The sequence below is a fragment of the Gossypium raimondii genome, chromosome 2 (genome assembly GCF_025698545.1).
Source record: "Gossypium raimondii isolate GPD5lz chromosome 2, ASM2569854v1, whole genome shotgun sequence".
NCBI classification, from domain to species: domain Eukaryota; kingdom Viridiplantae; phylum Streptophyta; class Magnoliopsida; order Malvales; family Malvaceae; genus Gossypium; species Gossypium raimondii.
The window spans coordinates 17,055,369-17,081,126 of NC_068566.1; positions in this window are offsets into that span (position 1 = coordinate 17,055,369).

Below are 25,758 nucleotides of genomic sequence, written 5' to 3' on the forward strand. Positions count from 1 at the left end.
TCTCAGAGTAATATTCAGAACAAACTTGTTGTTTTAGCCTAGAAATAACAAGAATTCTTTTGTGAAATAGGCTTGTGTTTAAACATCATTAATAAAATACATCTTTGCAATTGTTTCGAGTAAATAGTCTTTCATTCTTTCCATACAAGTAAATATATTCTTTCATTTCACAAATAATTGTACATAAATTCATACATTCTTTTGTAACCATATTAGGTCCTTGTGTATCAACGACGTGAATGACGCCGCTAAGAGCTTAGAGTGCCCTTTTGAACGAAACGTGTGTTTAGAGGGACCGCACGACTTTGAAGGTGACGAAGATAATGGTTTATCTTTGGACTTGTTGAGGATGGTAGAACAAGAGGAAAAACAAATCCTACCTCACGAAGAATCAGTAGAAATTGTGAGCTTGGAAGAAGGAAAAGAGGTGAAAATTGGAACTGAGATTTCTACAAAGACAAGACGAGACCTTATTGAATTACTCCAAGAATTCAAAGATGTCTTCGCATGGTCATACCAAGATATGCCCGGATTGAGTGCTGACATTGTAGTACATCGCCTACCTATAAAAGAAGATTGCAAACCAATTCAACAGAAGCTCAGAAGAATGAGACCTGATATTGTGCTCAAAATAAAAGATGAAGTTAGGAAACAGTTTGATGCTGGGTTTTTGCAGGAGGTCAAATATTCTGAATGGGTAGCCAACATCGTTCTAGTCCCTAAAAAAGATGGAAAAGTACGAATGTACGTGGATTACAGGGATTTGAACAAAGCAAGTCCAAAGGACAATTTCCCATTGCCACATATTGATACTCTGGTGGACAATACAGTAGGATTTTTGCTGTTTTCTTTTATGGATGGGTTCTCAGGATATAATCAGATAAAGATGCATCCAGAAGATATGGAAAAGACTACGTTCATTACTTTGTAGGGAACATTTTGCTATAAGGTGATGCCATTCAGATTAAAGAATACGGGAGCAACATATCAGAGAGCCATGGTAGCCTTGTTTCATGATATGATGCACAAAGAAATTGAAGTATATGTTGATGATATGATTGCCAAATCCAGAACAGAGGATGAACATGTACAGGTCCTGAGAAAATTTTTCTTAAGATTAATGAGGTTCCAGCTCAAGCTTAATCCGACAAAATGCACTTTTGGAGCCAGGTCAGGAAAGTTGTTAGGCTTCATAGTCAGCGAAAAGGGAATTGAGATTGATCCAAACAAAGTCAAGGCAATACGAGATTTATCGCCACCACGTACCCAGAAAGAAGTTCGAGGTTTCTTAGGAAGACTGAATTACATTGCTCGATTTATTTCACAGTTGACCGAGAAATGTGATCCCATATTTCACCTTTTGAAGAAACATAATCCTGATGTCTGGAATGAAGAATGCCAGAAAGCCTTTGAAAAGATAAAACAATACTTATCCAATACTCCAGTTCTGTCACCACCTAGCCCAGATAGACCCTTGATTTTGTATTTAACGGTGTTCAACAACTCCATGGGATGCGTGCTGGGTCAACATGATGCGACTGGGAAGAAGAAAAAGGTGATTTACTATCTCAACAAGAAATTCACTAATTGTGAGATGAGATATTCACCTATCGAAAAATTGTGTTGCGCCCTGATTTGGATGACCAAGAGGTTGAGGCAATACTTACTCTATCATATAACTTGGCTAATTTTAAAATTAGACCCTTTGAAGTATATGATGGAGTCAACAACATTAAATGAAAGAATGGCTAGATGACAAATCTTGCTCTCTGAGTTTGATATCGTATATGTAAGTCAGAAGGTCATCAAGGGGAGTGCGATAGCAGATTTCTTGGCTAGCAGAGCTCTGGACGATTATGAGCCTCTGAACTTTGATTTCCTGAATGAAGATTTGATGTATGTGGCAAATGCTGAAGAGGATCCCCAAGAAAATCATTCTTGGAGATTAAACTTTGACGGAGCATCGAATGCACTAGGCAATGGGATTGGGGAAGTCCTGGTGTTGCCGAATGGAGATTATCATCCTTTCACCAGTAAGTTGGACTTCGATTCCACTAATAATATGGCCGAGTATGAAGCTTGCATCATGGGGATTCGAGCAGCTATAGAGCCGAAGATTAAGATACTAGAAGTATATGGAGACTCAGCATTGGTAATTTATCAATTAAAAGGGGAATGGGAAACGAGAGATCCCAAGTTGATCCGTTATCGGAGATTGGTTCTGGAATTAATTGAAGAGTTTGACAACATTACCTTTTGTTATCTCCCACGGGAAGAAAATCAGATGGCTGATGCTCTTGCTACTTTAGCTTCCATGATTAAAGTGAATTAGTTAGAGGACATGAAGCCCAATCAAATTAGTATTTATGAGATCCCAGCCCACTGTTACAGCATTAAAGAAGTGGAGAATGATAATCATCCCTGGTACAAAGATATATTGCTATATGTGAAAAATCGCGAATATCCTGATTAGGTAACGGAGAATGATAAGAGGACATTGAGGAGACTAGCTATTGACTATGTCTTAGATGGGGAGATCCTATACAAAAGAGGAAAGGATCGAGTATTGTTGAGGTGCGTGGACGCTGTAGAGGCTAAGGAAATTTTAGAAGAAGTTCATGAGGGTGTTTGTGGAACGCACGCTAATGGATTTACCATGGCTAGACAGATTATGAGATTCAGATATTACTGGTCCACTATGGAAAGAGATTGCATCAATTATGCCAAAAAATGCCATAAATGCCAAATTTATGGGGATAAAATGCACGCGCCTCCTTCTCCTCTTCATGTGATGACTTCTCCGTGGCCTTTCTCCATGTGGGGTAAGGACGTCATTGGACCAATATCACCGAAGGCTTCTAATGGAAATCGTTTCATTTTTGTAGTTATTGACTACTTCACTAAGTGGGTGGAAGCAGCATCATATGCTAATGTCACGAAGTCAGCAGTCAGTAAGTTTTTGAAGAAGGAGATTATATGTCGATATGGAATGCCTGAAAAGATTATATCTGATAATGCATTGAATTTGAACAATAGCACAATAGCAGAAGTCTGTAATCAATTCAATATCAGACACCATAATACGTCACCGTATCGTCCAAAAATGAATGGTGCAGTAGAGGCGGCCAACAAAAACATTAAGAAGATTGTGGCGAAAATGGCTGAAACTTACAGGGATTGGCATGAGAAGTTACCATTTGCTCTTTTGGCTTACCGAACATCTGTCAGGACTTCTACTGGGGTAACGCCTTTTTCTTTGGTTTATGGAATGGAAGCAGTTTTACCTATTGAGGTTAAAATTCCTTCTCTCCGAGTATTGGCTGAGTTAAAATTGGATGAGGCCAAATGAATCCAATCTCGGTATGATCAGTTGAACCTGATTGAAGAGAAAAGATTAAAATCTATTCATCATGGTCAAATGTATCAGAAGCGAATGATGCGAGCTTATAATAAGAAGGTTCGTCCCAGAGAATTTCATGAAGGGGATTTGGTTTTGAAAAAAATCCTCCCTTTACAAAAGGATTTTAGAGGGAAATGGATGCCAAACTGGGAAGGACCTTACGTTGTGAAAAAGGTTTTTTCTGGAGGCGCTTTGATTTTGAGTAAAATGGATGGCAAAAATCTTCCGGATCCTGTAAATTCAGATTCGGTCAAGAAATATTTCATTTGAAGGAAGAGAGAAATCAAAGTAAAAACCCGCAAAGGGCGCTTTGATCTCCTAAAAAAAGGGAGAGGCCAAGGTGAAAACCCGAAAAGGGCGCCTTGAGACCAAAGGGGGTTTGAGTTGAAAACCCAAAAAGGGCGGCTCAAACATTGTCAGATTGGGGCATATGGTGATCTCGCTTCACTTAAGTCAACAAGAAAAAGATTTACGAGTCTTGGGGCATCGACAAAGTACTGTAGATCCCCTAAATACATATTAAATTCAGAAGGGTTCTTGGCTTGCACGGAGAAGTTCAAGCGGCAATATCCAAAGCACCTGGTCTTCATATTATTTGTACCAAATTTGTTGGTTCTTGTAAATACTTCATTCTTTGCTGTTCTTGAATACTTTTTCTTTTCAGGACACTTACTATCAATAAACTCTTGAATTAATTCATCTCTTACTCAGTATTTTTGACCTTTGAGCAAGCATGTCGCATTAGAATAATGATTGATGGACTAATAAACTTTCACAAAAGAAGTTTGGTATATTACTCTGGGAATTTCTAAATAATTTGGTAACCTGAAACAGGACTATTGTTTAAAACACCCCGAGTTCGAAAGATAAAGAGCCGAAGAAGGAAAAAGTCTAAATTAAGACTGCTTTTTCGGATTTGGTTGTCTAAATAGTGAATGAGACAGCAAGAAGTCTTGATGGGGTAGGAAGAAGTCCCCTATGGAAAGAAAACTCCTCATTTAGACATAAGCATTTGATAAGACACCTTGAGAGTGGTGTAAACAAATTTCATAATCTGTATCCTTGAATTACGATAGGAGAAGACTGAAAAGAGTCAAATTTTCCTACTCTTAAGTCACGGTGGAAGAAATATAGTACAAATTCTGTGAGCTTTGAAGTGCATAATGGGGTGCAATTTGATTGAGAGTTTTTTCGAAGATATCAGCCAAACAAAGGGCGTCAGCGACAAAACCTTAATAAACTTCAAGAAATGATAATTCTTGAAAAATGACATTCGGCATTCATTCAAATGTCATTCACACGTGTCTAGTTAGGAGCATTTGATGCATTTTATGCCATCCTAATCATTAGGTATAATTAGGTTCACTATACAAGTCATGTTCCCTAGAGAGCAGATCAGTGAAGATCGAGTCTTATCTCCCTGAAGTTGCAATAGAGCAGACTAAGTAGGCAAGTCTTATCCTCCTGAAGTTGCAGTGAGGCAGACTAAAGATGGCAAATCTTATCTCCCTGAAGTTACAGTGGAGCAGATTAAAGCCAGTAATCCTATCTTGCTGAAGTGGCAGTGAGTGAATTAAAACCTTAAATCTTATCTCTCTGAAGTTGCAGAGAGCAGATCGCATCTAGTCTTATCCTCCTGAAGTTGCAGTGAGGCAGACTAAAGATGGCAAATCTTATCTCCCTGAAGTTGCAGTGGAGCAGATTAAAGCCGGTAATCCTATCTCGCTGAAGTTGCAGTGAGCAGATTAAAACCTTAGATCTTATCTCTCTGAAGTTACAGAGAGTAGATCGCATCTAGTCTTATCCTTCTGAAGTTGCAGTGAGGCAGACTAAAGATGGCAAATCTTATCTCCCTGAAGTTGCAGTGGAGCAGATTAAAGCCGAGAATCCTATCTCGCTGAAGTTGCAATGAGCAGATTAAAACCTTAGATCTTATCTCTTTGAAGTTACAGAGAGCAGATCGCATCTAGTCTTATCTCCTTGAAGTTGCGGTGGAGCAGACTAAGTAGGCAAGTCTTATCCTCCTGAAGTTGCAGTGAGGCAGACTAAAGATGGCAAATCTTATCTCCCTGAAATTGCAGTGGAGCAGATTAAAGCCGATAATCCAATCTCGCTGAAGTGGCAGTGAGCGGATTAAAACCTTAGATCTTATCTCTCTGAAGTTGCAGAAAGCAGATCGCATCTAGTCTTATCCTCCTGAAGTTGCAGTGTAGGCAGACTGAAGATGGCAAATCTTATCTTTCCAAGATAGTGGGAAGCAGATTTAAGCCACCAAGCCCTGTCTCCCTGAACAGCAGCGGAGAAGGTTGAAGATTGTAGATCTTATCTCCCTAAGTAGTAGTGCAGCAAATCAAAGACGACAAATCTTATCTTTCCAAGATAGTGGGAAGCAGATTTAAGCTACTAAGCCTTATCCTCTTGAAGTTGCAGTGAGGCAGACTGAAGATGGAAAATCTTATCTCCCTGAAGTTGTAGTGGAGCAGGTTAAAGCCAATAATCCTATCTCTCTGAAGTTACAGTGGAATAGACCCAAGAAATAGAGCAGATAGCATCAAATTCGTCTTTAAGTTGCAGCAGATTAAGTTGAAGCTAAAAGTCTTATCTCCCTGAAGTTACAGTGGAGTAGATTGAAGCACTAATTCTTAAACCTCTGAAGATGCAGTGGGAAGGAGCAAGGCTACTTGAAGAAGAAGAGTACCAAATTCTGGCACGACCGGGCAAAATTAGGCGTTTTAAAGTCTTTACTTCGTTCCTGTTACACGATAACGAGCAAAGAGGGGCAGCTGTAACACCCTATTTTGGCCCGGGTCTAAAGGGCCAGAATTACAAATGTGCTTATGTGGCCCAAAACCCGAAATACAACAGGGGCCCAAAGCTTAGTGGCCCAAATCATTTGCAGAAACCTTAGGGTTTCTGAGGAAGCCTTTGCGCCGCAGCCACGAGCATCATCGGTCTTCACCTGCGCATAAAGGAAAAACGAAAATGGAAAGTGAATCAAAATATTTGTAAATCAAATCAAGAAACAAATTTGTTTCCTTTTTAGATTTATTTCATACGGCTATAAAATAGCCATTGTAATATTGTAATAGGGGATCCAGATTTTCAAAATCAATAAAAATACAATTATATTCACAGCAAAACAGAGTATACAAGCAGAGAATAGATTAAAAGGTAGTAATTTATTTCCTTCATTTCCTCTTTTCTTCGATTTGATTTATTGTAATACAAAAAGTAAAGGGAAAGTAGGGGAAATACCTCGCGACGCCTTCAATCTACGCAAAAGGAGCCAATAAGCCCTTTGGGGTGCGACTCCGACCACCTTCCACGGTGGGATCGCGGCAGAGGCGCGGCGGCGTAGAAGCTAGGGTTTAAACCCTAGCAGAGGAATCAAGTTTTTTTTATTTTTCCTCTGTTGCTAATGATTTTTTTGGGAAAAATTGATTTAAATAGTGGTACTAAACGGTACCGTTTTAGGAGCAGTTCTCAGTGTTGAAAATAGCGTTGTTTTGGTGTGGATTGACCCAAGTCCGACCTTACCCGGCCTAGGATCCGCTTGTTTTTGAGCGGAGGGGTAAATTGCGCTTTTAGCCCCTCCGCCTTTTAATGTTTTTGTAATTAAGTTTTTTTTTAATTTACCCTTTTATTTATTTTTATTTCAATTTGGTCTAATTTGAACGGCGTCGTTTAGAGGAGAAGGAACAATTTCCTTTCCAGCCCCTCTGCATTCTTTGCACGTTCAGTATGGTCCTTGAGACTTCAATTATTTGCGAATTTGCCCTATTTCTCATCACATTTTAAAATTAGTCATTTTAGAATTAATTGATTTCAAAATGTTTTCTTTTTTCTTTTTTTTTTAAGTTTATACATGTAATTATTATTTTTATGATTTATATATTTATTACCTTATATATATATGTACGTATATATATTATACTTTCTATACATATTTTATAATTTCTATATATATATATGAAATCATTATCTTTATGATCTATATATTTATTAACTTATATATATATATATGTACGTGTATATATATATATATTATACTTTCTATCCATATTTTATAATTTCTATATATATATATATTTTTCTTTATTCTCATGAATGTATTATATATATAAATATATTTTTATATAAATTTTATATTTTCCATAATTTCAATGAATATATTATGTACTTTCTTTTCTTTATTTTTTTTATATGTTTGTTGATTTATGTTTTCATATTTTTTATTTTGTTCATTTATTTGATACTTTGCATGTCATTTTATTTATTTATTTGTTTATCTTATTTCTATACAATTGTCGTATTTATTATTGTTATTTGCTATTATGACATTTATACACACATTCAATATAACATTACATCAATTTTTTACTCGATTTCAAACTTTTTAAAATTAAGATAATGCTTGTACTTAGGATTTTCAAGGAAATTGAGCCCTAACGTATTGGGTTCCGATTTTCTTCATTAAATCTAACAATCGAGCATTTCTCTTTAACCAAAAAATAAGAACTCATTATTAGGAATTCAAGACGTTGTGTCCTACCGTATTGGATGTGACGCATTGATTTCTCGAAATGAAATTTTTTCTAAAAAATAAGAAAGGAAATATTCCGAGTTGGGGATTTTGGAGGAATTGTGCCCTAACGTATTGGGCCACGATTTCTTAAATCTTGAATAAATGGATATTCTTTTAAATTTTTATTACACGAGTATTCTGGCCTAATTCATTTTTGAGGAAATTAGAATGTCGTGCCCTAACGCATTGGGTGTGGCATTTTCTTTCTCTGAAATGATATGGGTCTAATACATAATGTTTAAAGTTTTTGCTAAGGATTATATTTTTCAAATTTTCGACATTAAGACATTAATTAATTAACTAGGTACCAATTTTTTGGGCGTTATGAGGGTGCTAATCCTTCCTCATACGTAATCGACTCCCGAACCCGTTTTTCTAAAATTCGTAGACTGAAGTCATTTTTAGGTGATCCAATCACACCTTAATAAAAGATTGGTGACGACTCCCAATTTTCATTTTTTAAAGTCGACAATCTAAAATTTTTGTTTTTCAAAAAAGATGGTTTCGACAACATCCATACATAGGCAAGAACAAATCTGGACAGGGTCCCATCCATGGTTTAAACGGGATAAGACTAGAACTTAGGATTTCAAAATTCCTAGTGTCTCAACCTTGTTGTTAGTGTTGAATTGCTTATCAATTATATGTTAAGTTGTAACTAAAGTAACAACTGAAAGAGAAAAGTAACAATAATGCACAAGAGAATGGGTTACAGACTTCGTAACCCTTTCCTATGTCTGTTGGAACATTTTCAAATATTTATAGTGTTCCAATAACTATAAATGAATGATTGTAATTAATCAAAAGATTATATTATTTGATTTTTTGAAAAAGAATTATAAATATTTAAATAATATTATTTGAATAGTTATAATATTAAATAAATAATTATGTGTTTATTTTAAATACATTATTATTCGAAAGGCATCTATTGATGAAATATGTCTCTATGAAGAGACATGAAAATTCCTATAAATAGGAATGAGATTTCATTGGGAAAACACACCAACAAATTCTAATATTCTTTCTTTCCTTCCTTCATTTTCTAATATTATTAGATTATTCTATAAAGTATTACTGCAGAAATCCTTTGTAGAAATTGAGTTTTTGTTATACATTGCTCAGTACGTAGTGGACTATTCTCGTCAGTGCAAAACACAAATAGTCATTAGCTTCATTGTATCCTAGAGGTTAATTTGCTTAGAACTCATTTGCACACCGAAGATAGGTGGGGGCAAATATAACCTTAAAGATAGTAGCTTGATACACGCCTTGGAGCCTTGTCCTATTTCTTCTTTTTCTGTTCGAGTTCCATTTGTGTGTTCGAGATTTTCCTCACCGGAGATTTAAGCTAACAATATCTACGAGGCTTACAAGTTATGATTTAAGTCCACTCAACAGCCTTATCCAAGCTTTAAAGTAAGCATGTTTAGAGGCATCAAGTATAGGGGGTCTTAACTCGAGATACATTCCATCTCTAAACAAGTCAACAATAGGATCCTCCCTTAATTCATTAGGTGTCTAGCTTTGATACTGACTGTTAGTGTTGAGTTGCTTGCCAATTGTATGTTAAGTTGAAACTAAAGTAACAACAATGCAAACAAGAATCAGTTATGCATTTTAGAATTTTTCGTACATGTTTGGGCCTTACCTAAGGAATAATCCATTATGAATCAACAATGCAAGTTGTGATTTAAGTTCAACTTATTCATCAAGTTGCAACCTCACTCCTATGCATTCAATTAAGATCACTCTCCAACTAAAATTTTTCCCTTGAAAATGGAAATAATTTGTTCATAAATAAGTGCTCTTTCTAAATCGTACATAATTCTAATAACAAGTCTTCAATATACAGGCTTTAGTAGACTCGTAATCTTCCAGCTAATGTGACCAAAATATGCTTATGTGATTGTGTCTAATATGGCAACTTGTACAATATCCCGTTACAAAATGAAATTCTGCGACTGTTAGTATTAACACTCACCATTAAGGCAACCTTCATTGGCTTAATTTAAATTTTCCTAAAAAAAAGCATATATTAAAAAGTATTATGCTCCCATACCCTATTTACATACCCGTAGTTCGGCTAATCTAGGATGTCCAAAGTCTTATCTCTTATTTAAGGAAGGAAATTAGACGTAGCTTAAAAAATAATTGCAGAGGCGTTATAGCCACAAAGGAACCTTCCATCTTCCCTGTGAGTTAAGTAATTGTCGTTTCTGTGGTTGCAAAGCAGGGATGGAAGACAAACCAAAACTTGGATTCAGTTCAGATATATTAATTAATTTTCATTCATTTATGATGTTAGTCCTCCGAACAGATATTCAAAGGATGTCCATAAGATTTGGTTGGTTATTTTATTTAATGTTCGATCACTATAAGTAGATATATTTCTTTTTCCATGCATGTGAAATTCTTGGGGATATTTTTTTATTTTATTTTGGATACACAAATTTATTTTATTTTATTTTATGGGGATATATTTCTTTTAATTTTTAAACAGAGGTCCCATATTTATTTAAAAAACATATTTATATTTTTATCTATTATTTAATAATTTATATATTTTTATCTATAGTCATCTTAACATTTTTTAATATTTATATTATACCACCATAGATTTTAGTTTGAGAAGATGAGGATTACATGTTCCTAAGGATGGAATAGTTAAAATGTGAATGTAGAAGAAGAAGAAAGTACATGTTTTGAGAGTGATGCCACTGCCTAAAACTAAAACAAACTTGTCAATATTTTAATTGTAGCAAAATAAGGATTACTTGGTGCGTGAAATATCTTAAAAGGGAGAGTAGGAAAATTTTGAAAATTATATAAACTAAATTATAATATTAATATATAGTGTAAATTAATCCAAGCTTTTATGAAGTTAACGTTCAAATATTTTCTTTTCACGTAAATAAAAATTACCCGGTAAATGCAACAAATTACATTAGCATGAATATGCTAAATTTCTAATAATATTCAAAATTATAAAACAACCAATTTTAATTCCTTCAGATATTTATATCAATTTATTATCCCATCAATATCATAAAATTATTCGATGAATATTAAAACTAAATTTTGCACCCATGTCACAATATTAATTTTCTAGAATTCAATCACAAAAATATCACCAAATTAGAAAGGTGATTTGAAAGATTGATATCTAAAGAACGAGAGAATAAGGAAAATTTGATAAATTCACATCTTCTTCTTCTTCCTCAATAATATTCCTGGTCACTTCTTTGGAGGAAATTTAAATTTGAATTTTTGAGTTTAGATTTTCTCTGAGTTGGATGGCTCCGATGGATTTAAATAATTTTGAATTTTATAGGTTTCACAACCCAATTTAAATTTAACTTATAAAAAGCATAAATTATAATTAATATTTAATAATTTTATAGAAAATAATTAAATGGCTAATCGTATGTAAAATTTATTATTATATGATATGTATATAAATTGACAAAATTATCTTTTATTGTTTATTATTATATTATATTGACAATTGAACAACTTTTATATTTCTTATTAAATTATAAACTTAATACTTATATTCTAAATATATTGTACTAAACCCAAACCTAAATAATATATCCATTATCCAAAGTCTAAATAAACTAATTATAGCCCAAATCTAAAATCCAAAATTAAAATAAATTAAACCCAATTCAAAATCTAATTTAATAAAAATAATATTTTGTTAAGATATGTAAATTTTAACAATATTTTATGTATTACTAATTATAGATATGTATTATAATATACTAAATTACACATAACTATTGATACTATATCTTTCACTATAATCTAGAATATAATAATAGTTATATACGTATTAATAGTTTTAGTCATAGTTATGTACTATATTATTATATTATGTAATATGTATCATCTATTATATTTTACTACTAAAACCGACTTAACGACCAACTCGCCAATTCAAGCAAATTAATTGGATATGTAATTTTGATTTTGGACTAATTAATAGTTACATATGTATTAATAGCTTTAAATTATATTATCACATTATATAATTTTATATCACATACTATAATACTAATACATAATATATTAATTATTAATTATTATTGTTTATTATTATATTGATTGAAATATACTCTAAGTTCTTATTCTCTTCGTGCATGTGGAAGTTAATCTTCCTAATATATTATGTAATGCTATATCATAGCATATAACATATATTATATTAAGAGTTTTATATATATATACATTAATGATTAAACATTATAATATTATGTAATACTTATATATATTTTATTATAATATATAATATAATAATAGAAACATATATATATATATGTACTAACAGTTTTAGTAATTGTTATATCCCATATTATTATATTATCGAATAGTATACCATCTATTATAGTTAGTGATTAAAATTGACTTAATCAACTAAATCGAGCTAATTAAAACAAATCGGTTGGTAAATTTAATTTTAATTTTGGAGCAATTAATAATTATATACATGTATTAATAGTTTTAAAATATATTATTACATTATATAATACTAAATCACATACTATAATATTAGGGTTAATATTTGATACATTGGTAGTATACTCTTTTTATTCCACAAGTAACCTTAAAATTGTCACGTGTCTTTTTTTTTTAAAATTTTATTATACCCCTATAGGACACTTGTTAACCCCAGAGAGTCTAAAACTCTACTAACAATGTACCAAATATTTTCCTAATATTAGTACATAATATATTAATTATTAATTATTAATATTTATTATTATCTTGATTAAAATATGTTTTAAGTATCCGTACATTTGAAAGTTAACACTCTTACTATGTTATATAATGCTATATAATATATTAATATTATATATATATATTAATAGTTTTAGTAATAATTATATGCTATATTATTATATAATGTAATAGTATATAATTTATTATAGTTAGCAATTAAAACCGACCTAATTAATAAAAATGAGCCAATTCAATCAAATCAATTGGTAAATTCAATTTTCGATTTGGTTTGGGTGGTTTCAATTTAAGGTTTAGTTAGACAATTCAAGGTTTAGTTGGTTCGGTTTTAGTTGTGAAATTCAAAATTGTTTAAATCAAATTAATCAACTTTACATCTATTAAATATAATATGTATTTAAACCCAAACCCAAACCCCAACCCAAACATAAGCCTAATATAAATTTATTCAAAGCCCAACTTAAATAAAAATAAACCCAATCCAAAATAAAAATTAATGTAAAGATAATAATATTAATAAAAATTAATATTAATAAAAAATTAAACATTAATCAAATAAAAATAATTAATAGTAAAACTTAAATTCCCAAATCATTACAATTAGATTTATTAGTAATGCTATCAGTATTGCATAATAAATCATGCTCAATCATTTGTGTTAAGTATAACACTAGTTATTATATCATTAAATTAATATATTATGTCATAATATATTTTATATTATCATTAAATATAAATTTTATTGATTTTAATAATTATTAAATTTATATTTATCATACATATATAATTATAGTATTAAAAATATTTTATATTCAATTAGTGTTTTTAAAATTTTAGTTCACTTTATAATTTAACATAAAATTTATTATTAATTACTTTTGCTATTAATAAAATATTAATATAAATATGTAAGACTTGTTAATAATTTTTCATAAAATAAATAATTATCATTTTATTTATATTTTAAGTAATATCATAAAATTATATTAATTATTACTATCTATTATGGCTGTTCAATTATAAATCTGGGCTTTGGGGTGAATTTATCTCTGGCTTAGGCCTGATTGATCTTGAACTTGGACTCTTACAGACTTGGGCTATGGTTCCGTCAAGCTCGAATTTTCTTGGTCTTAAGCTTTCTTGGACTCGGATCATTACGGGCTCAGATTGGTGCGGGTGAGCTTTTGGGCTCAAATCTATTTTTCTAGCTCTACCTCCGAATCCCCGACATCCTTCTACATTGGTTGGTGTTAGTAACAAGGTAGTCAGTACTACACCAATAGACGCATAATTTTTCTATTGGAATTGATGCATACAAGTACCACTTTGTTTTAATGTACCATTTTAGATTTTTCGATATTTTTGAAAAAAAAGTATATGTATATAAAATTTTTTACAAGTATCACGTCTAGATATATGTTTCATAGTAGGGTTGGTAAGTCGATATCAAGGGAATCCCGATCCAAGACACTGGCAAGCAATTAAACATATACTTAAGTATTTACGGAAAATGAGGGATTATATGCTTGTGTATTCAGGAAAGGATCTTACTCCTATTGGTTATACCAATTTTGATTTCCAACTATGTTAGGGTTCGAGGAAATTGACATCCGGTTATGTCTTTGTCTTAGGCAGCAAGTCCATAGTATGGGGAAGTGTCAAGCAAAGCTATACTATTGACTCCATTATGGAAGCCGAATATGTGGTTGCTTTTGAGACAACAAAAGAATCAAAATAGCTTCGAAAATTCCTTACAGAACTTGTAGTTGTTCCTAGTATGGAAAAAGTTGTAACACCCTCCCCGACCTGATTGACCGAATCCAAGTATTGGGTGTTGCTTCCTAAAATAGATGTGACCTCGATTCCTCTATTCGCCTATGTACTTGATGAACAATGACTTAATACAATTTTCTACTTTCGTTTACTGAATTACCTCGTTATTTTCTTATTATGAATGTCTCCTTGTACAGTGTAAAATCACGTTTACAATCTGAATAATACAATTATTGTATTCGCCTTATTTCTATCACTATATAGAGTATTACATCTTGAGTGCAGACTTAAAATTCACCATAAGGCTTCTCGTATAAACTCATATGTTTTTATTTTTAACTAGTCATATGACTTTCTTAGTTTTTCCTTTGGTGTGGATAGTAACTCTGCTGCAATCTTTCTCTTCTTTGTATGCATATTAGTACGGGCCGTCGCTCCTCTGGTGTAGCCTTGGCATCGTCTCTCGTCTATCATCTTTCTAACATATCCTATAATCAGAGGCATCCATAAAAAGTTCACAAGAACTTAGTGAGACATTATCATATATTGATTCATCATTTCATATTAAATATAAAACGTCACAATTTACTCTATGGAACCAGACAGGTACTCATCAAACTCAGCAAGAACATGTAATAAATCTTTACCTACCTTGTATCTTTTCATATTCTATAAACAATCTTACCTCGACCAATATCATTCGACTTACTTGTGGTCCTGAACTCACGACATACCTTAATTTCACATTTTATTTTGTGGATAGGGTAGACTTCGTCCGTTTCTCAGCATGAAACATTTCTCACCAATCTTTCATTATTGCAAGCTTGATAGCTGCACTTCCATTTAGAGTTCACCAATTCAACGTTGCCTTTGATTTTTTGTCCTGAGGTTGTTTCACAGGCTGCACCATTAAGGCGTATCCTTGACTTCAAATATCTTCTCTTTTTCCCAGAAGCTTCAGACACTCGCTTGATAAACAAATAGCCACGAAGGCGTCCACTTGACTTAGATAGCCATAAAGGCATACATACATCATTAGATAGCCACAAGGGCGTCCAGATACATACAATAGACTTTTCCACGAAGACACTCTTAATAGATTCAACCACAAGGGCTTATATAACATGTATCACAATAAAGGCTCATGTATAACAGAGAATAGCCACAAATGCTTTCACATTTCGGAAAATGGCATTTTTGACAATAGGGATTTACCTAAAATCAACGTCTTGAGGTTTACCTCTCATTTCCTGGTACAAGCCCAACCTTCCTTTATCTTTTCCCCACATGACGCCATAGTCCTAGACTAGGTCTTACACTATATGGTTCTCTTATCCTCATATGATGCCATAGCCACCATGACTAGGTCTTACACTATATGGTCTTCACTTCCCCATATGATACTATAGTACCAGACTAGGTCTTACACTATATGATCTTCTTGCCATGGCTATGGTATTTCCTTATCAAAATTCGTGTTTACTGTCCTAACGGGCTCACACTCAAGCATCTCTTTATGCAGACTTATGAAACTCATGTAACTTATGCACATACTCCTCGTGCAGGGACTTCGTCATGCTTTAAAGTGTGTTTATGCATGTACATAATTACTTATAGTGGATAGAAACATACTTTCAGATGTGTTCTTTACGTTGAAACTTTCTTCTGTGGAATAGAAACATATCATCAGGCTTATTCCTTTTTTATACATTCATCATACTCATACTTTTCTCTTCATAGCAGTGGCGTATTGTCATTTAAGCATCAAGCCACACATGCAAGCTTATCAGATATACATTTTCACAACATATTACACAAGCATAATTCATGTTTTGTTTCATAGATTAATCTTTTAACACGAAGAAATAAACATATAAACATACATGCAACATATAGAAAAGAGTTCATGGGGTACTCACAAAACCCTGACCATATCCTCATATAATCTTCACATTTTCCTCACCTTTTGCGGCTTCAAACATTAGATCTGAGATTCTATCGAGTAGAAAAGTAGATCGTAAATGTTAAACCACGGAAAAGTTGTCAAGACCTTTCCATCTATTTCATTTCCTTTCTCATTTAAACATCAGAGTCGTGCAACAAAGCTTTACAATTTTCATTACTAAGCTAAGCAGATCTGCTATTCAGCAGCATAACATGCAAGGTCATGAATGTTACATTCATAGAGGCATCTCAGATTTGACCCTCTCATTCCCGGCTCATCTTAAAAGATGAGAGGATATTTTTTCCTTATCCCATTAGATGGTTGACATGCATCTCAATCCTTGTGACTAACTAGTTAGATGCATGACAACTGTAAAGCAACATGTACGGGCATACAGACGCATATGTAACTTATGCCTGGGTCCTAGCCCATCCTTCTCCGTTAGGGCGTAGTTGATAGTTCGACTAATCAAGTGTTGGTGCATCATGCCTTCTTGGCAATGACCCTATTACTTGTGTGCACTATGTGCTCTACTGGGTGTAACACCCCTAACCCGTATCCGTCGCTGGAATAGGGTTATGGAGCATTACCAAAAAATTTTAACTTAAAACATTCAATTTCAAAAATTTTACAAATAATAGCAAAATTCAATCAAACTCATTCATAACGTCCCTTATTCGAGCCATCGAGGCCCTAGAAACACTTTAGAAATGATTTGGGACTAAATCGAAAACATTTAAAACTTCATGGAAAAAGATAGAAATTTTCACACTACAGGGGTCACACAAATGAGATACACCCTTTTGCCTCAGGCCGTATGGACATTCGAAGTAGAGACACACGACCGTGTCCCAGCTCATGTTCGTGCTCGTGTAACTCTCTGACTTGGGTCACACGACCAAGCCAAACTCCCATGTCTTAGGCCTTATAACTCTCGAAATGGCCTCACATGCCCATGTGCTAGGCCGTGTAACTGCCTGACTTGCAACCTTTTGAAACCTACAGGGGACACACGGCCGTGTCACACGGTAGTGTGTCACACACGGATGAGACACACGCCCGTGTGTTTGGCTATTTGGACAAGAAAATTGTAATACCCCAAAAATTACTACAGTAAGAACGTAAGATAATATTCCTGATATAGTAAAATAAGGAAATAAAGTGATAAAAAGGGTAATTTTGAGTTATGTCAGCATTAAGAAGTAAATTATGACATATTAATTCAAGAAAGAATTAAATCGCAAAAGTGAGAAAAGTTTTGTTGCCCAAGGGTAAATACTCAAAATTTGAGGGGTTAAAGTGCAAATAAGAAAAAGTTGAAGGACCAATAGTGAAAATATTTTAAGGTTGGAATAATCTAGAAACTAAGGAAAATGGATGAATTAGGACCAAATTGAATAGGTGAAGAATTATCAGGGATTAAATCGTAATTTTACCAAATTAAGTAATGAATCAAGGATGAAATTTTAAAAGATCATAAAGGGCAAAATGGTCATTTAGAATAGAGAGAAATCTAGAAGATAATGATGATGTTGGAGATATTTTAGATTAATAAAATAAATAAATATTAGTTTATTAATATTTTAATTTGATTTTTAAATGATATTTTATTATTTTATTATTTTATTATTTAGTATATATAAGTGGAAAGAAAGATCAAAAGGAACCAACCCACCATCTTTTCCATGCAATTCACGTTAGAAGAGAAGAGAAGAAAGAAAGTTTTGCTTTCTTTACAATTTGGTCCTTCCACCAAAAAAATTCACCATTTTCAATTAGAAATCAAAAGAATTTCCATAGCCATCAAGAGAGAAAGATAACAAGGAGACTATGGGGAGCTAGAAAATCAAGTTGGATTCAAGAAATTGAAGCTGGAGGAGAGAGAAAATCAAGTTAAAGGTTGAAATCAATAGGACAAGGTAAAAACATTGAGATTTCAATATATTTTTAAGTTTGATATTATTGAAATAACATGGAAAAGATGTTATAGTAGAGTTTTCTTATATAAATTCTTATGTTCTTGATATATTAGTGAAGATAAATAAGTGAAAGTGATGAGAAATATTATAGAGAAAGGGAATAAGGAAGTTATAAACTTAGTAATTAACATTTTGCACTAAAACAGTTTTGGACATGACGATGAGGTTAAATTTTAAAATCACCATAAATTGTGGAAATTAAATTAGAGGATGAAAAAATATAGAATTAAATCTTACTGAGTCTAATTTCTCATAGAAGAAACGATGTAAGTAATGGAATTGTAAATCATGAGATATAATAGATTTTGTGAGACAAGGTCAGAATGATTTTGAGTTCCCTAGCTTTGATTTTGGAAAATCATCAAAATTGTAAAAAATAATTATGGGTTATAATTTATATTTTAAAATTATTAAAGAGTATATTTACAATAGAAACAAATGGGGATATCATAAAAATTCTGTACAAGGAGATAATTAAGTTTCAGTGAAGAAGGGTCGGAACTGTCAGATAGCAGAACAGAGGTGACTTTAAAGAATAAACTATACTTATTGGCTAAAACAAAAATTCTGAAAAATTTATGGTAAAAATATATGTGAGTCTAGTTTCAGGAAAAATTATCATATTGTAATTTTGAGTTCTGTAGCTCAAGATAAAAATAATTTAGTGTCTATGACTCAAATGGACACTTTTGAATAAATTTACAAGTAAATAGTAAAATCATAGATAATGTTACTTATAAACATATTATATAAATTAAGGATGTGGAATGGAGAGGAGGAGGAAGAAATATATATATGAATATTCAGCTAGCATGGATAATTTGCACGTTTTAGGCTCAGGGACTAAATTGAATAAAAGTAAAACTTTAAGGGTAAATTTGTAAAATGTCAAAAAGTGACCAAATTGCATGAAATGAATTGTTTTATTATTTAAATTAGTAAATTGAATGAAACATTAATTTAGATCAAGATTGGGTGGAAATTTGAGAAAAATAGAAAATTTCCAAAATGTCCCTGAATTTTGGTATTTATGCAATTTAGCCTGGTAAGTTCGTATGAACTATATTCTGTATAATTTTAATTGAAGTGAATCCTATTTGGTAATGAATATTATATATATTTGTGTGTTTTATTATTGGAATTGAATTATTATTGGTAATATGTATAATTATTTGATGCATTGAAATGATTATCGGAAGCTCGATTGCGTTGGAAGCTTGTTGGAGATATATCACATTATCCATTGGTTCTATCGATAATTTTGGATGATTTGATTCTGGTTATAATGGCATGTACAAGTGAAATTGGTTAATGTTAGCTCATTAATGTTTTGATTTTGATTGGTTATAAAAATGAATGCTTGATGAAAAAAACAGTCTGAAAATTAATTAGTAAACTCTGGTAATGCTCTATAACCCTATTCTGGCGATAGATATGGGTTAGGGGTATTACAGAAATGGCTAAAATTAAGCCATTTCTCTCACCCTACACAATCATAAACTTAGACACTTTTTCACACATGATAAAGACTTCTAAATATGCTCAAAATACGCATAAAAAGATTCATACAATAGCCTAATAATCCATACAACCAATATGACATTTAGGCACCTCAAACACATACATAAAATATAGTTAAACATGATCACACTTAACCATTCATCAACTAGTTTATCTTCATACCAAATCATTTCTTAATTAACCACAAATCAAACATACCAAATTGGTCATATTCATACCAATCCACAAAGCATCAAAGCCAAAAACACACCAACCAATATACCATATTTATAAACCAAACATGTAAACTTAATTCATCAACAAACCAAATCTATCCATAAGTGTTTACTTTCATAACATTCTATTTGTATCAAAAGATATCTATTCACAAACTTAGATAAGTACTTAATCACCTAATTTAGTAATTCAACATATTATACCAAAACAACCTATATAGACATATATTCATGCCACAACACTAAAGAGAATAAGAGCTACCAACGTCGATGGATAGTGTGAGCCATAGATTCGATCAGTCCAAAAGTCAGCGATATTAATCTACAAAACAATGCAGACAAACATATAAGCTTACAAAGATTAGTAAGAACATAGTAAATCTTTTAACTTATCATCAATTGAATGCAACTTTTATCTTACTCGATTAAAATTATCAAAGTATAAATAGGGGCACGTATGTGCAATATGGGGTACCGAAGTGCAAATAGAGGCACGTGTGTGTAATTAGGGATACCGAAGTACAAATAGGGGCACGTATGTGCAATTAGGGGTACCGACGTACAAACAGGGGCACGTGTGTGTAATTAGGAGTACTGAAGTACAAACATGGGCACGTATGTGCAATAAGGGGTACCAAGTACAAACAGGGGCACGTATATGAAATCGGGGGTACCAAAGTACAAACAGGGGCACGTACGTGCAATCAATATAATTAACATTAGTATTTTATTATATGGTTATAAGATGAAAATATATATGTACACGAAAATTCGAGCTATGAACTTACATTAACAACCAGCGGGTAGGAGTACGATCGAGCTAATCCGTAACTTTCGCCTTCCCACATTTTATAACCGACTGTGATATATCTTGATCTAAATAATAAGCATTTTCAATTAAATGTTTCAGTCAATCTCAATTATTCAATTCCATCCACCTAATACATTTTTTGCATAATTATAATTTTACCCTAATATTTTAACTTCTTTACAATTTAGTCCTTAAGCTCGTAAAATTAAACTCATGCAATTTCATCCCTACCCAAGCTAGCCGAATTTCATATAGGTCCATATCAACTTATAGAATTCATCATTTCATAATTTTCACCATGAACTTTACACATTTTACAAATGAATCCCTATTTGACAATTTCAACAAAATTCACTTTACAAAAGTTGTTTATCCAACAACAAAGATTCATTTTCTTCCATCAAACATAAAAAACCTCATGAATATATTCATGGAAAAACCCTAACATATTAACAATTTCACAGTTTAGTCCTCGAGCTAGCTAGAGTAAGTTACAACGACTTCAAAAACATAAAAATCATTAAAAACGAGACAAAATCACACTTATGTGCAAGGATTTTATGAAGCCGGATGGAAGAAACCTAAACAAGCTTTTCTATTCTTAATTTTTGGTGAAGAAAACCTTTGAAAAAGATGAGAAACTTTTGTTTTAATTAAATTAACCTTAACTTACCTATTTACATTTTTACCTTTAAAAATATGTTTAATTACATCAAAACCAACTCATGAATGTCCACTATCTATAATGATGGTCTATTTACTATTTAAGTATTCATACTTTAAGGTTCTATAGCCATTTAATAAATTTAGCTACAAGAACTCTACTTTTGCACCTTTTACGATTTAGTCTTTCTTACTAATTAAACATGCAAATGATAAAATTTCTTAACGAAATTTTTATACGACCTTTCTAATATTCCGTAGACTCTAAAATAATAATAAAATAAATATTTTCACATCAAATTTGTGGCCCCAAAACCACTGTTCCGATTTCACTAAAAATGGGTTGTTACAACTCTCCCCTCTAAAGGAATTTTTGTCCCAAAAAATCGTACTAGAAAAGAGGTTCTGGTATTGCTCTTTCATTGCTTCTTCCGGTTCCTAGGTTGTTTCTTCTAAACCATTTCGTTTCCAAAGTACTTTAATAACATGTTAAATTTGCATGATTTTTTCTGTTTAATTCGGTTAATTCTTGAATTGGTTCGTCTTGAATTAATGATTTTATGTTTTAATCATGTCAGGAATGCAATTGGGATGCTATGAGTTAAAAACGAGTAGAAAAGGACCAATTTACAGCACAGTCAATAAAGTGGGACTAAATAAAAAACTTGGAAATAACCAAGGACTCATCATATTTATTTTGACTTTTTAAAAACCAAAATTAGAAAAAAATCTGATTTTATTTTTTATTAGATTTTAATTATGTAATAGGTGGTTAACCCAAATTTAGTAAGTGATATGTATATAAATAGGGCTTTAAGGTAGCTTGAGAGACACACTTGACACTTGATTTTCATTTGGAATCAAATAAGGATTATTCTTTACCTTCCAAATTTGGTGCGTGATTGACATTCTACTACTCCTATTTCCATTTCCTTGCTTTTACAAAATTTGTTTAATTACTTTCCAAGTCCCTTCCCTTCCCAATTTCTACCATTTTCATTCAAATCCAATCCATAGCCAACCAAAGCATGATTAAATCCATGCTTCACTAAATACCAACTTAGCTTTAGGCCAGTATTCTTTTCGATCAAGAATCGTGAGATACATATCCGTACTAAAAATCCTTCCAATCGATATTTACATTTTTCTAAGTATCAGGATTGACAACTCATCCCTTAAAGTTTACTCGATTTCAAGTCAAAAAGTGCACGTTGGGTTGGAGTCATGTTTGCAGATAGTTGGGGAAACGAGTCGGTTGTGCTGTATTCGGATCTCCGATAACAAATCAAAGGAGAAGTGATTGAGTTTAAACGACCCATGCGGTTGAGGCCGTTAATCTAAGTTGGGTTCTTCAAAGCGCAAGCTGCCGAAATCTTGAATCGGGGACGCGTGTATCTCGGGTAGATAATCGTTAATGGTTTGTTTGTAAGTCGTACCGGGACTAGCTACGAGAGGAAGAATTGGCGGTTAGGACGTTCTTAACTTCTATAACAATCTTATTGTTTAAAGGAGAAAATTAATGTTCGAGGATCGATTCTAAATCTGAAATCCACCGAGTCTAGGGCTAAAGCTTATTATATCTGTTTAAAAAATTTGAATTTATTTCCCAATTTAATTTATTTCCAATTTATTTAATTTTTTATTTATGATGCTTCAATTATTTAATCTCTAAATATTCAAAACTCCCTTGATTTATTTATTTAGCAGGTTCGTTTGGAGTCGTGGGCACTACCATTGCCACGATTATTGACACGACAGAAATTCTGGTCACAAGTTAAACGTGAAAGATGATTATAATATCCAATCCTTGTGGACTCGACCCTACTACACTCTTTACTACTATTTAGAGTTCTTTTACTGTAGGAATTATTTTTAGTGGTTTCGACGCCCATTATACTTTTACCAAAGCTATGTTTTTATTTCTCAATTGTTTAACCTCTCGAGCTAGAATTCTAATCGATTCTTTGCTGTACAATATATCAGGCTGAATCTAGACATCAACAGGTGAAATAACATGGTAAGGATTTGATCGGTATCACCGTAACATAGATACATGGAACACATTATGTATCTTTTCTGGCTCTGAAGGCAAAGCCAATCTGTAAGCTACTGGTCTGATTCTTTCGATAATCTTATACGGTCTGATAAATCACAAACTTAGCTTTCCTTTACGTCTGAATCGAAGAACTTTATTCCAAGGCAACACTTTCAAGAACACTTTATGCTGACTTGAAATTCAATGTCTTTACGTTTTAAATCTGCATATGATTTCTGTTGATCTAAAGCTGCTTTCAAACTGTCTCGAATAACTTTAACTTTTTCTTCGGTTTCTCGTATCAAATCAACCCTGTGTAGCTTTTTCTCACTGAGCTTAGTCCAATACAATGGAGTTCGACATTTTCGATCATACAAAGCTTCGTATGGTGCCATCTTTATGCTCGATTGATAACTATTGTTGCATTCGAATTCAACTAACGGTAGAAATTTCTTCCAGTTGCCTTTGAACTCTAAAACACAACATCGAAGCATATCTTCGAGTATCTGTATCACTCGCTCTGACTGACCATCGGTCTGAGGATGAAACGCGGTACTAAAATGCAAATGAGTACCTAGAGCTTCATGTAACTTGCTTTAGAATCGTGATGTAAACCGTGGATCTCTATCAGAAATAATAGCAATTGCCACCCTGTGTAATCTGACAATCTCAGCAACGTATAACTCAGCTAATCTCTCAAGAGAAAAATTCGTACGCATTGCAATAAAATGTGTGAACTTCGTCAGACGATTAATGATAACCCAAATTGCATCTTTATTTCTCAGGGACAAAGGCAATCCCGATATAAAATCCATTGTGACGCGCTCCCATTTGCATTCCGGGATCAACACTGGCTGTAACAAACCAGAAAGTACCTGATGTTTAGCTTTAACTTGTTGACATACAAAACATTTCAATAAGAACTCAAAAATCTATCATTTCATACCTGGTCACCAGTATAGTTGTTTCAAATCACCGTACATTTTGTCGCAACCAGGATGAACAGACAGGCTATTATTATGAGCTTCTCGTAAAATCTTCTGAACGAGATTTGAATTTCCCAGAACACAAATTCTGTCTTTGAAGTATAAACTATCATCGGATCCAATCTGAAAATTTGAATTAGGACTCGACTCAATCTGTTTCCATTTAACAATCAACACGTCATCGCATTTTTTATCCTCATAAATCTGTTGCAAAAACATCGGTCTAGCTTTCAAATTCGCTAAGATGGAACCATCATTAGAAAACGTAAATCGTGTATTCAATGCTTGTAAAGCAAATAGAGACTTTCTACTCAAAGCATCAGCAATAACATTTCTCTTACACGGTTGATAATCTATGATTAAATCGTAGTCTTTCAATAACTCAAGATACCTGCGCTGTCTCAAATTCAAATCTTTCTGTGACATTAAATATTTTAAGCTTTTATGATATGTAAAGATATGACATTTTTTGCCATATAAATGATGTCGCCAAATCTTCAACGGAAACACAATAGTTGCAAGTTTTAAATCATGTGTCAGAAAATTCTTTTCGTGTGTCCTTAACTGTCTAGAAGCATACGCTATCACTTTGCCTTCCTGCATCAGAACACTGCCCAAACCATTTAAAGATTCGTCACTATAAATTACAAATTCTTTACCTGAATCCGTTTGAACTAACATCGGTGCGTTGGTTAACAATCCTTTCAATTGATTGAAACTTTGCTGACATTCAGACCACCCAAACTTGATATCTTTATACAATAATCTCGTCATCGGTTTAGCAATCATTGAAAATCCCTTAATGAACCTTCTGTAATATTTGATTAATCCCAAAAAACTTCTAACCTCAGACACATTTCTCGGAGGCTTCCAATCAACAACTACTGAAATTTTGCTCAGATCAACTCTGATGCCCTCAACTGATACATGTCTCAGAAATTTGACTTCCCGAAGCCAGAATTCACATTTACTAAACTTAGCGAATGATTTCTTTTCGCGTAAGGTTTGCAAAACAATTTTCAAATGCTCGACATGCTCTATCTCATCTCGTGAATAAATCAAAATATCATCAATGAATACTATGATGAATCTGTCTAAATAC